Source organism: Lygodium microphyllum, chromosome 9 (assembly GCF_053477565.2).
Source record: "Lygodium microphyllum isolate KBCC chromosome 9, Lygodium_microphyllum_v1.1.10, whole genome shotgun sequence".
Lineage (NCBI taxonomy): Eukaryota > Viridiplantae > Streptophyta > Polypodiopsida > Schizaeales > Lygodiaceae > Lygodium > Lygodium microphyllum.
In genome coordinates, this window is record NC_141143.1 from 90,887,406 (window position 1) to 90,900,981 (window position 13,576).

The 13,576-nt window shown below is 45.3% G+C and overlaps 1 protein-coding gene and 1 pseudogene across 5 annotated transcripts in view; both read left to right on the forward strand.

Annotated features, from left to right (window-relative positions):
* SECA2 (Preprotein translocase SecA family protein) overlaps positions 1-13,576 on the forward strand; it is a 191,502-nt gene that overhangs the window by 161,722 nt on the left and 16,204 nt on the right. The window lies entirely within an intron of this gene.
* Positions 5,886-6,797, forward strand: LOC148031283 (uncharacterized; annotated as a pseudogene).

Sequence of the window (13,576 nt, forward strand, 5' to 3'; positions counted from 1 at the left end):
CGGTGAAGAAAGTCCCATGTGGGGATCCACCCACTCTACTTGCCACTTGTAGGGGGATACTTGTTGGTGAAAACCTAGCAACCCATACCTTACTAAGCTCTACCGGCTCTCGTATCGGGAGGTGAAGCTACTCCTGAGGTATCGGGGCGTTTACTCCCTTTTTCTCAACTCAGCTCCTCTTTGCCACCTCCCGCCACGTCCTGATGGTACAAGCCGGGCTGGCCTCCCAACCAGCCCACTCGATGTGGGGGTGCTCGCCAATCTGTACCCCCTCCTAATCTCTGACCTGGGGGTTCCAGATCACCAGTTGCCAGTCTTTCTCCTCCTGCAACCTGGGGGGCTTTGAATAAGGGCCTTATGGAGGCCCTGCCACACACGAAGTATGCTGCAGAGGAAGGAGGATCTGGGAGGCATGATCTGGACTGTCGTGAAGATCCATCTCAAGAAGAGCCTCCACTCACCGCCAAGCCTCGGTTTGCACTCTTGCAGGCCCTTCTACAATAGGACCTTCTATGTCTACCCTCCTGGTGTGAGACCGCGGACTACTAGCTTGCCCAAAAAGACCAGACTCTGATGCTCTAGGTCTATGATCCCAAGCCCTCCCTTTGACCGATGCCAAATGATGGTTGCCTACGCCACCTTGGCCCACGAGTCCTTGGAACCGCCAGACCCGGCCCAGAGAAATTCCGCACTAGGCAGCGAAGCTGAACTACACAGGACAAGGAAAAGCATCAACAAGAGGCAATGTATTAGGCTGTCACTAGGAGGACTTGGTTAACCACCAGGGCTCAGCCTGCTAGGGAAAGGCAAGCAATACTCCAGTAAGTCAGCTTCCGCCGAATAGAGTCGAGGTCTGGAAGAAATTGTTGGGCAAGAGTGATGTCGAGTCCCACTTGGAACCCTAGGTAATGGACGGTCTACCCTCTACACACACATCTAAATCCCAAGCAGACGCTCCACTCCATGCTAGAGTCCGGGTTCATAAGGAAACCAGCCGACTTTCGCCCGTTAATATTCGCTCTCGCTGTATTGCAAAACACCTCAAGAGCTAGTCTCACTCTCTCTAGCATCAGCTCATTGTCCTTTATGTAGAGTGTTGTATCATCTGCATACTCTGAGTCTAGCAGCTCCCGTCTCTTCTCTCACCAAAAGCTGAAGGCCACATAACCCGCTCACATGTTACTTGAGGAAGTAAGACATCGCCTCTACAAAGAATAGAAAGAGATATGGGGCCAGAGGGCAACCTTGCTGGCGGACCGATCTCTCCAACTGAAACTCCTGCCGTCGCTTGCCACCTATGAGAACCCTACTGGTAGCTGATTTCTAAAGTGTTGAAACCGCACGGATCCATGCATGGGGGAAGCCCAACCTCACCGTGGTGCCCTCTAAGAAGTCCCAATCAACCCTGTTGTAGGCTTTCTCGAAATCCAAGAGTAGTACTGCCAATCCTTGACCACTGTGTTGGGCCCACTCTATCACCTCAAAGAAGGTGAAGACATTGTCTAGGATGCTCCTATCCTGGACAAGGCCTGTCCGTGTGTCATGAATGATGTCTGGAAGCACAGGGTGGAGTCACCTACCAGTAATCTTGGCCAGTGCCTTATAGGCCAATGACAACAGGGTGATCGGTCTCGACTCTCCACTGGGATAGCTCCAACCGGTCTCCCCCTTTGGGGAGGAGACTGATAAGACCTACCGATAGACTCCTTGGCATCCGTCCTGAGCTAAAAATCTCCTGGAAGGCCATCAGTAGGGGGTCCTTCACCACCTCCCAATAGGTAGTGAAGAAGGCCTTGGAAAGGCCATCCTCTCCCGGGCATTTCTGCCTGTCCTGTGTATGGAAAGCCTCCTCTAGTTCCTTCTCTGTGAAGGGGTCTAGAAGGGAGCGTCCCATCTTCTCTATGACAAGGGAGGGGATGTGATCCCAGACCTGTTGTCTGCATCACTCTCCTCTGGGTGAGGCTGTTTCCTACTGGAAAAGGTGTCTGTAGTAGTCAGTAGCAATCTCCATCACCTCATCTGGGCTAGAGCAAATCCTCCCATAGTGATCCCAAAGGCTGCGTATCTTCTCTCCTAAGGTGCAAGGCTGATGCACTTGGAAGAACTCCCTGCACATTGTGTCCCCCTTCCACGCCCAAAAGGTTGCTGAGGTGCGAAATGAAAACTCTAAGCACCTGTCCTCTAGGCTAGCAAGGGCCACTCGCGCACACCTCCTGTGCGTGGAGGATGGGATCCCCTGGTGTCCCCCTTCCACGCTCAAAAAGTTGCTGAGGTGCGAAATGAAAACTCTGAGCATCTGTCCTCTAGGCCAGCAAGGGCCACTCGCGCACACCTCCTGTGCGTGGAGGATGGGATCCCCTGGTGCCTTCTGTAGGAGTCTCTATGTGGCTGCTAGGTCCTGCCAAAGTGCTGTCTCCTCCTCCCAGCTCTGCTATCTGGCCTGTAGGGCTGCCTCTTTGTAGATACTACTCGACTCGACTAGGGCATTTGCAACCTCCTTTGCGATCTGGTCCCTCCTGTCCCACTCCCTAGTCCAAATCTTCTCAATTTGTCTCTTCACCTCCTTCCTCCTGTAGATCGAGTCAAGGATCCGCTGACAAGATCATGTGTCTAGGGCGGAGGCTGGGGCATCAAGTGTTAGGAGAATCGGGCAGTGATCAAACAAAGTGATACGTGCCAACTGCCCTACCTAGCCTCCGTGAGGCGTGGGGGCAGTGCGATGGAGAGGAGGTCTGGCGGGAGGGAGAGGCACAGCGCACCTTAGGGAGGGATAGGCAGGAGGAATGGGAGGGGGGGGAGGGGGGGGTTAGCGGGGGTCGCGATGGCAGGTCAGCAGCTTGACGGATGGGCGCTGTAATTTTTCACTCCAATCTAATGAAAGTTTCACATTCTAGACTCAAGAACATTGTCATAGATGGGAGTTGATTGCCATCATTATAGCCTGGTACATATGGACTATGAGATGTAACTAGGTCATTGATGTTCAGGAAGTATCCACCGGACAGTCTCTATATAGCATTTGGATAAAGAGAGTCCAACTCTTCATGGGAGATGGGAGAGGATGCAAAGCATCTTTGACAAGACAAGGAATAAAACAAAAGCTTTCTTGCAGATCTGGGATTCAGACACCTTTCATACTATCCCTTAGATGGGCATTTTAGCCCATTAGATTGGTTGTTCACATAACCATTGTATTTTTGACATAGTTACTCTTCACAAAGTTTATTGTGCTTTGTATTTACATCAATTTCTCCAAGGCGTTCTAATAGTATTCTCTTTTCTTGGAAAAAAAATATCATAAGTATGGCCTTATTAGAGAGCAGTCTATCTTAACACAAATCAAGAGCAAACAAATGTGTGATGTCCACTTTTTAGAGGGGTTAATCTCTATAAACCACCAAAGAATTACAACCTTTAGCTGGTAGTAAACTTATGACTCCACTAACCTGAAAACAAAATCTTGAAATGGCCTCCACAGCAGATGGTGTTAGATTTATTTATCCTCGTATATGAATATACATTATTGTGTGTAAAAGTGCATGTTTAGGTGTGAGCACCTTTTACATCACTTAGAAGTTAGCATTAAATAAGAGTCAAAGGTGTAGGTGGATACCTTAGCCTATATATTCACACCTTATCACTTGTATTTTCACCATAGCATATCTCACTATCAATCTATCTTTCAGTTTGCGTGTATGTGCAAGAGTTCTCTCTCTCTCTCTCTCTCTCTCTCTCTCTCTCTCTCTCTCTCTCTCTCTCTCTCTCTCTCTCTCTCTTTTCGTAAAAGGTAATTGTATTAATTACGAAAAAAGGTACAAGGTTACATGATTACAAGATACACGATGGCTCTAAGCCACTGTGTGTGAACTTGTCAGTACAAAACACGGACTGAGATACACAAGTCATGACAAAGACACAGAGGAAATTGCCCTATGCCAAGGAAGCAAGTCTTCCCGAGGGAGCAAGTCAGAGTGCCGAATGAGATCTATTTGCCAAAGCAAGAGGCCTTTAAGCTTGGCAATGTGTCCCGGAACATTAGAGGCCGAATAAAAAAGAAAGGCATTCCGAGTAGTCCAATTATGCCAGCATCCCCAGTATCTAAGAAAATGGAATAAGGTCTTCATATGCAACTATGCTGGTGCGGGGTATTTTGGGCGTACAAAAACCCAATCGAAAGGACTCGTTGAGAAACCAACCATAGCTCGTCAAACCGCTGACAAAAGCGACTAGATTTTCTTAGCGAGAGAGCAAGAGATAAATCGGTGACGGACCGATTCCACAGTAGTGGTGCAGAAGAAACAGTTGCCGTTAGAGATTCGACACTTGGAAAGGGCCGAGGCAAGAGGAAGACCACCAATCATTACCCTCCAAAGAAAGACCTTGCATTTGAAAGGTGTCTTGTTCACCCAACCCTCCATCACAGTTGCCTTCCACCATGACTGAGATTTCCGCAACCCCCATACAGTATTGGTTTTAGTGACCAGCCATTGATGATCTTTAATTAGAAGATGGTACACCTAGTTAGCCAAGGCCTTTTCCAAACTGAACCGACCTACAAGGACCCAGTCTTGCCAAGGGCGATCCACAGCAAGGGCAGGAAAGGGTTGCCTGCTCTGGAGCGCTAACAAAAGCTGTTCCCATAAATCATGGTATCCACGAGGGATTCGGAAAAGCCTCCTGGCAGTACGAAATGATATGAAGACATTACGACTGGCAAGGGTGGCATCTACAACTAAGGTCAAGCCCAAACGGGCCATGCGGTTAAATTTTGGTCTAAGCTCCTGTTTGCCTTCCCATGAAAGTAATCTCAAGGCTGCCAACAATTCTAGTTGAAAAGAGTTAGTATTTACGCGATCCTCCGCTGGAGATCAACGCGCCTTCTGAAGAACCAATTGCCAGGAGCCGACCAAATGAACAAGCAGAGATGAGGAAGGACTCGAAAACCGAGAGTCTGCATTAAGCACATGCCACCAGGAGCCTCGAATTTGTGTATTCCCATGCAGAAGCCCGCGGTCCTCAAGAAAATAACGGGCTATAGCGGCCCACGGGTGATGCTCCACACACATGGTACGAAAAAGAGACCAACGAAGTGCCAACATATGAGTCTCTCTCTCTCTCTCTGTCTCTCTCTCTCTCTCTCTCTGGGATGCTGGCACGAGTGACAAGATGGTGACAAGACATGTTTGGGGTGAGTGACGGGATGTTGGTGTGACTAGACCATAGTTGCCTTCATATGTCCTACGGACATGCTCGTACGGTACGATACGGTACGTATCCGTACTAATTCATATGAATTTTTGGGCCTATTTGGGCCACGTCGCCTGCGTCACCTGGATCCCGTGTTTTTTGCGCCCCCGCTTTTACTCCGCCGGCTTGCATGGCACTTTTCGGGGGGTGGGAAGCCTTGGATACCTTACCCCACCTCCTTTTCCAGCCATGCACTCCCCTCCCTAGCCCTCTTTGGAATCCTTCTAGCTGGCAGCCCTCTCTTTGACCGTTGACCCCTCTTTGACTATTTGAACTTTGACCCTTCTCTCATCTACAAAAGGTGCTCCTCTCCTTTATGCTTCCACCAATTCAAGAAGCACTTGCGACTTACCATTCTCATCTTCCTCTCTTGGATCTTGATTATTGAATGGACTTGTGATTTGTCATTCTCAAATCTCACCTCCCATCCCCTCTTTCCCGCACCCTACCGAAGCATTTGCCATTCTCAAATCTCATCTCCCATCCCCTCTCTCTCACTCTTGCTCTTTCAACTTTACCCCAACCCTCGGGCCTCTCAAGTCTCCCTCTTAACTTTCAAGAGTGGAGACTCAAGTCTCTCTCTCTCTCTCTCTCTCTCTCTCTCTCTCTCTCGGGCCTCTTTATCGGTCATTGGTATCATGACTCGTGAGAAGTACGAGGCCTTCAATTTGCATGCGATCCATGTGGAGAGGGACACAAAGAAGTCCAACTCCCACCATTGGACATGCAAGTATTGCGGGAAGCGCTATACAAGTGGTGTAACTTGGCTTCTCTAACATCTTTCCAAGACAGGGGGGCAAGTTGCTCCAGGCAAGAAGATCCCTCAAAACATTGCGGAGGAGATTCTTGCCAAGATGAGAGGGGGATTCACAAGAGGAGAAGGAAGTGGCTTATCGGCACCAACTCCTATACCTACTAACGAGGAAGCACCCAATGTGGGCGTACCTTTAACTGATGTGGGAGAGGCCTCCATATCCGCATCTAGCTCCGGTAAAAGACAAAGAGTGGAGGCTCATGCAGTGCCAGAGAGACAATCGTCCCTCTCTCAAGCTTCTAGTCATGTCCATGGATCGGTTGCCTTTCTTAGAGAAACGCAACGACTTGCGAACATTGAAATTGCACGCACAGTGATTGAGTGTAATCTTGCATTCAATGTTCTAAAGCAAGAGCAATGGAATAAGATGGTAAAAGCCATTGCCAATGTGGGTCCATGTGAAGGATGGACTGGTGTCACATACAACGACATGAGGACGATAAAGATTGATGAAGAGAAGGAGAGGATTGATAGAGTTTTTGATCCTATTCGGGCCGCATGGATAGAATATGGTTGCTCCATTCTAACCGACAGATGGAGTGATCGTAAGAAACGGGGCATCATCAACATAGTCGTCTCATGTCCACTCGGCACTTACTTTTTGCGAGCGGTAGATACCGGCAAGAGGGGGAGCAAAACGACAGGCGCATTCATCTACCACCACATTCGACAAGCCATCATTGAGAAATACATTGCAATTTGTGTTTTAAATTTATTTCAGTTTCTTTCATTATGATACTATCATGATTCATAATTGAAATTTGATTTATACATAACTTGTAATTTGTAAATTGTGGTTGTAGGTAGGCCCTTCAAATGTGGTGCAAGTTGTTACCGACAATGCATCGAATTGTCGGCGCATGGCCCGTTTGCTTGAGGCCGAGTTCCCTACGATTGTGTGGACTCCATGTGCAAGTCATTGTTTGGACTTGCTCATGGAGGACATTGGGAAGCTCAAGTGGATGAAGAAGGTGGTCTGCAAAGCTACATCAATTGTCACATTCTTCACGGTAAAGGTAAAGGTGCTTGCAATGTATCGTGAGCATAGCACACTGGAGTTGAAGAAGCCTTCTTTAACTCGCTTTGCTTACATGTGGTTATTGCTGGAGTGCCTTTATGAGATATAGTCACAGTGGTATCCACTCTATGAAATGAGTGGGATAAGCATGACATAGAGAAGGCCAAAGCCATGCAGCGCTTGTGCCTTAATGAGCAATTTTGGCAAAAATTTTGTGCCGTTGTCATTGTCGTGACTCCCTTTTATAGGGTGTTACGTATGAGTGATTACGAGGGGTCCACCATGGGCCTTCTTGTTCACTTCTTTAGAGCAGCATTGGTGGAGGCACGTACTTGTACAGTGATCACAGAGACATAGCGTGCACATGTTTTAGAGATAGCAGAGAGGAGATGGGCATGGATGCATAATCCCATCCACAGTTTTGCCGCATTGGTACATCTGACCTACAAGTCACCGGCGGTCATGGATGATAGAGAGTTCCGTTCGGACTAGCTTGCTTATTTGACTCGTGTGGTCCCTGTGGATAACCATAATGCAGTGTTAGAGGAGCTAGGATGCTATGCATATCAAAGAGGGCATGTGGCCTTTGCTTCTTCCACTTGTTGGAGGAGAGGATCAATTGTGCAGCCTTTATTTTGGTGGCAAAACTTTAGATACGCACTGGAGACCCTTCAGCCCTTAGCCATGAGGGTCCTTGCCCAGGATTGCTCTTCGAGTGGATGTGAGAGAAACTGGAGTGCCTATTCTCTCATTCACACAAAGATTCGTAATCGGCTTAGCACACGACAGTTAGTCTATTGCCGCACTAACTTACGCATGATGAGGGCTATAATAAGCATGGATAGTCCGAAGCAGGTAAAGTTTAAACACTTAACCATAACATTTAAAATTTGTTGTTTTAACTTTTAAACTTTGAAGTTTGAAGTTTAAACTTTATACTTTACAATTTAGACTTTAGCATTTACAATGATCAATTTTACGTGCATTACTGCATTGTGTAGGTGAACGTTGATACATTCAAGTTGACGGGCGATACTCTTCCGAGTATACATAAGGAGGTGGACGAGGAGGAGGAGATGATTTTCGCAGAGCTCTATAGAGAGCTTATCGCAGCAGATACTCGCGACACTCGCAATCAACGTGCTCGTGGGCGAGGAGTTTGAGTAGGTGGTAGCAGGGGCATGGTCATTCGACGCCCTCCATCATGAAGGAGAGGTGGTTCGAGTGCCTTGCAGACATATGTAAGGTGGCGCTCTAGTAGCTCACATTCTGTGCCTCATGATGACATCCCCCCCTTGCCTACATAGCCACCACCTAGGGAGCCATTATTTGATGATGATGATAACCTCATGAGTGAGAATGAGTATAAGTGTATCTCATCATCGAATGCCAAGGAGTCATCTTTAGACTCTCTTGATAAGCACTCAAATGGTTGTGATGATGATGATGATAACAGTGATGCCTCATTATAGATTCATATGACATAGCTCTCTCTTTTTTTATGTATCAAATATACTAGACTGTAGTTGTATCGCATGTTTTGCGTAGCGGCTAGCCCATGCGACTGCCGATCACGATGGTCACCCTCATGTATTCATCTTATTCTGTAATGAAATGGCTATTTCCACTTTAAACATGTATTCTATGATCTATCATTTAATGATTTATGATTTTTGTCATTTAAAAAATCATCTTAATTTTTTTTCGTACTGATAGCGTACTGTACCTTATAAAATCATAAGGTACCAATTAGTACTGTATTTTATCGTATCGTACCGTATTGTACCTTTCGTACCTGACAACTATGGACGAGACGTGCCTGGTGTGACAGACGTGTCTGGTGTGAGTGACTGGATGCTAGGGTGACAGACGTGTCTGGCACGAGTGACAAGAGTTGACGTAAGTGTCATGTCCGTCCTACAAGAGGCGGAAGTCTGGTGGGAGCAACAGCAGTGACAGTAGCCTGGTGGGACTGGTGCGAGTGCTGACTCGAAGGAGCTGCTCTGCAAGGTCATGTCTCTGCACAGGGAGATAGCCATTGTCCTGCAGGGACACAAATGTACTCAAAATGACATGAATGCAGACCTGGGTGAATGTATTGATGCACTGGCCTGTGGACTAGGCAATGATGCATTGACTTTGATTTTGATCATGTCATGGAGTATGTAGCAATGCACTGACTAGGACTGCAATTTTTATTTCTGCAATGACTGTAAACAGTGTGAAGGCATTTGGGCTCGTAAAAGATTATTGGGCTTGCAAAAATTTAGTGAGGGTTTAGGAAAACCCTGAAAATTTCCAGGAATCGCAGAATTTGCTTTGATTTTGACAGTACAAAGTACAAGCTGAGTGGCTTTGCACACAGTGTGCGAGAGATGGATAATGTAGACAAATGCAAGCATCAAACAGTGGAAAATGAATATCTGGGAGACGAATCTGATCAAGAACTAACACAACCTTCCATGGAAGCAATGTTCAATACCCCTTCTAAGAACACACGGTACAAGATGTATGGCCGTAGGGTCCGTGATTGGACCATCTCCCTAGCATCTAACAAGTATGGAAAGACCTCATGCACCATGAATGAAAAGAAACACGAAGAAATTCATCTCATGATTCTCTCTGGACTACGAATTATGAGACAAGAATTGGAGAAAGAAATACGAGAGCAAATCAAAACTGATAGTAAATCAGAGGGCAGAAATGCAAGACATGCAAAAAAAGATTAAGAATGACTTACAGGCACAAATGCTGTCCGAAATGCACACACTGAAAACTGAAATGCTGAAAGTGTTAAAATATTGAGAATGCATGCTATGGAGGATCACTGATGAGCAAATAGACAATCATAATGAGGCAGAAGCATTAACAAAGAAGAACAACTAGTATTATCCAAGCATAATGCAAGTACAATTAAATGATAATAATTGATTGAATGAGTGTGGGGATGAGTGCCTTTTATAGGCTTAGAGTAGGTGGTATTGGTAGGTGGAAAAAAGTGGGAAGGGACCATGGTAATCACCAATTGTGGTTTTTAAAAACCGTGCATACATGACCTAGTCTAAGGCTTTATTTGCAGTATGGTTCTTTACCTTGTTTGTTCCATACAAAGTGGCTATGGTGGATGTGATTGCACATTTAAATCTCAACACCCCTCCTCAATCATAACCAAGAAAGACACTGAGTATATAGAGGTTGTCATGAGTAGATTTTTGCTAAGTGTAGACATGGGAAAAAACAACCATACAAATCTAGAGGCTGTTACAAGGCCTCACTAAGTGTATAGAGGTTGTAGTGTGCAGAGGTTACATGAGGAGTATAGGAGCTTATGGTGGGAACATTAGGCAAGTCCACATTTTAAACTTAAAAAAGTCTATCTGAAAATGAGCTACAAAAGAGGAACTAGTGAGTCCTATCCTTTTGTTCTTGGGGTTCTTCATCTTCTTCTTCATCATTGTTGTCTTCATCTTCTTTGATTGTGGCAAGATATACTCTTTGAGTCCTTTTCTTAGCATAGCAAAATTTCTCAATATGCCCAATTTTCTTACAGAAGTCACAGACTATGCTCTTCTTCCCTTTCACATAGAGAAGTTGTTGGTCTCCTCTTGGAATGCTTGTTTCTCCCTTGTTCTTGATCTTCTTTTCCTCTTCCAAGAGAGAGGCTTTGATGTCCACAAGTTTCGGCTCTGGCATGTTGATTAATGTGGTAGACACATTATCAAACTCAAGTGGAAGACTTTTGAGAAGCACTCCAATGCAAATGTCTTCATCCATCTTCAGGTTGATTCTTGCAAGTTGTGTCAACAAGCTTTTCATATAATTCAAATGTTTGCATGACAAGCCTAAAAAATTCAATCAATAAGCCATATTTGGAGGATTTTGAATGAGCTCCAAACAAGGTTTCTAATCGATCCCATGTCGCGTGAGAGGTTTCACAATCATCAACATGATGAATGTAGGTGTCATCAAGTTCGAGCTTGATAATAGCTTGAGCCTTATCATCATTTTTATCCCATACAACTGGAAGTGCAACTTCCCTTGGTTTCTTCTCTTGACCACTTGTGATTGACCACAAGCCTTTCTTCATTAGGATCAGTTTGATCCTAGTTTCCCATGTATAGAATCCGACACCATTGAATCGGAATGTCGGTGAATCCTTGCCCATGTTGTGATTGCAAGATCAGCGGCAATTCAGCTCCAAAAAATTCAAATTACAGTTGAGCACAAGTGCCAAAAAGCACTAGATTGTTAGTATCAAGAGATACTAGGTGATTCGGTGACTTAGTATGCCCTTTGAACTTGGGATCTTCAAGATCTTGCAAGTCTGAGTCTTCCCCTCCTTGATTTGATGCTCAACTAGCACAAAAAAACTCAGATTTGATCAAAGGCAAGGCTGATTGTGTTAGATAACATAAGTGCTAAAACACTAGATGAGTGTCAATGGACACTGTGCTTGTATCTTCTTGAAATGCTTGCAACTCTTGTCAAGATCTCCTCTCCTCGCTAGTATATCACTTGAATGCTTTCTGGAAGACTTAAGTGTTGGAGCAGATTAGAGAGTCAGTGACTTGATTTGAGCCAAAGGAGTGAGAGAAAGAAGTGAAGCATGAGCTTGAAGCTCGATAGCTATGGCTGCCCATTTTCAGGGTTTTAATAGGCGACTAATATTTTGTTCACAACTGACGGAGGAGTGAGCCATTTTTCACAAAACTTGTTGAGAAGGAAGCTCAAGTGTCAAGCTTCAAAAGCCCTATGCCATTCGTCATCATCGTTGCACCTGCAGGCTTAACGGACTGTACGAACAGAGAGGGCGCAGAAAATGACAACGATTTGTTCCAAGCGCAATGCTGGGGTTGATAGGTGACAATGTCAAGCTTTGAGATGACAAGGAGGAGCGCCTTGAGAGGAGCGCCCTGAGTTAGGAAAGATTTCTTCAGAAGAAAGTACGAGCTGAAAAGGCCCGGGAAGAGAGATTGAGGTCCTCCACTGAAGGTGGGCAGCTATGGAGGTAGGTGAGAGATTCATGGGAAAGTGGAGGGAGCCAGAAAATTCAAACTGGAATGACTCAATCAGTGGCCTAGTGACTTACTAACTTGAAACTTGCTCTGATATCATGTTAAAATATTGAGAATGCATGCTATGGAGGATCACTAATGAGCAAATAGACAATCATAATGAGGCAAAAGCATTGACAAAGAAGAAGAACTAGTATTATCCAAGCATAATGCAAGTACAACTGAATGATAATGGCTGATTGAATGAGTGTGGGGATGAGTGCCTTTTATAGGTTTACAGTAGGTGGTATTGGTAGGTGGAAAAAAGTGGAAAGGAACCATGGTAATTGCCAACTGTGATTTTAATAAACCATGCATACATGACCTAGTCTAAGGATTTATTTGCAGTATGTTTCTTTACCTTGTTTGTTCCATACAAAGACGCTATGGTGGATGTGATTGCGCATTTCTCAATAGAAAGTGGTAGATGCGTACAAATCTGAAATCTTAGAACCGGGGAAAGAATTCAATACATTTAAGAAAAAAGAAATGAATGTGCAAGAAGAACTACAAAAAGAGAAAGAGGCTTTGAAGGCATGTGAAAGGGAGGTTCACTCATGGGTAGAAGTGGCAAAGACAACACAGAAGTAGATAGAAGAAGCCACCCATAGATTGAGGTAGTAAAAAAGAATAGGGAACATCCGTGAACAAAACTGAAGTAATGAATGCTGCCTTGGAAGAAGAGGCTAGGAGACGGGTAGCAGGATGGGAGGAGAAGAGCAGCCCACAAGAAGATGCTAGGACACTAGCTGACAAAATTGGGGCTTCAGACATACCTATTGTCAGTGCTTAAAGAGTGGGGAAAGAGGACTCTTAAGTCCAAGGCTCTAATTCTTCGCTTTGGGGACATAGAGAAATGAAAGGTATTCCTCTCCAAGAGGAGAGCCCTCAAGGGTGAGAAGATTTATTTGGATGAGAACCTTACCCGAGCACAAATAGCGCATCACAGAGAACACGTGCCCAAGGCATTGGAGGCTCGCAAAGAGGGAAAGTGGGCTGTTTATAGGGATGGACAAGTTATCATCACTGACAAAAGCACTTCATGACGGTACGAGACCTATGAGACACTTCGGATGTTAATATGGAATTGTAATGAAGCCCTACACTTGGATGTTGGTTACTTTGAAGATAGCTTCCGAAACATAGATATAGCAATGTACACAAAAACACACCAATGTAAAGCTAGCCGACTCCTAGACGTGTGGGAATATAGGTAGGAAAGTACATTTCGTCCAACAGCTAGAAAACCAGGAAGCACTAGGGGTTCTAAAGGTGTGGCCATAATATACCGAGAAGACCTCAAAGGGATAGTGCAAGTAATGAAAAGAGATGATGATCCACGATATTTATGGATTAGGGATATATGCAGGAAGACCACGGGATCGCAATATGCTACTTTCCTCCTACAAATTCTACCTATGCCACACGGGATGGATCTCCCTT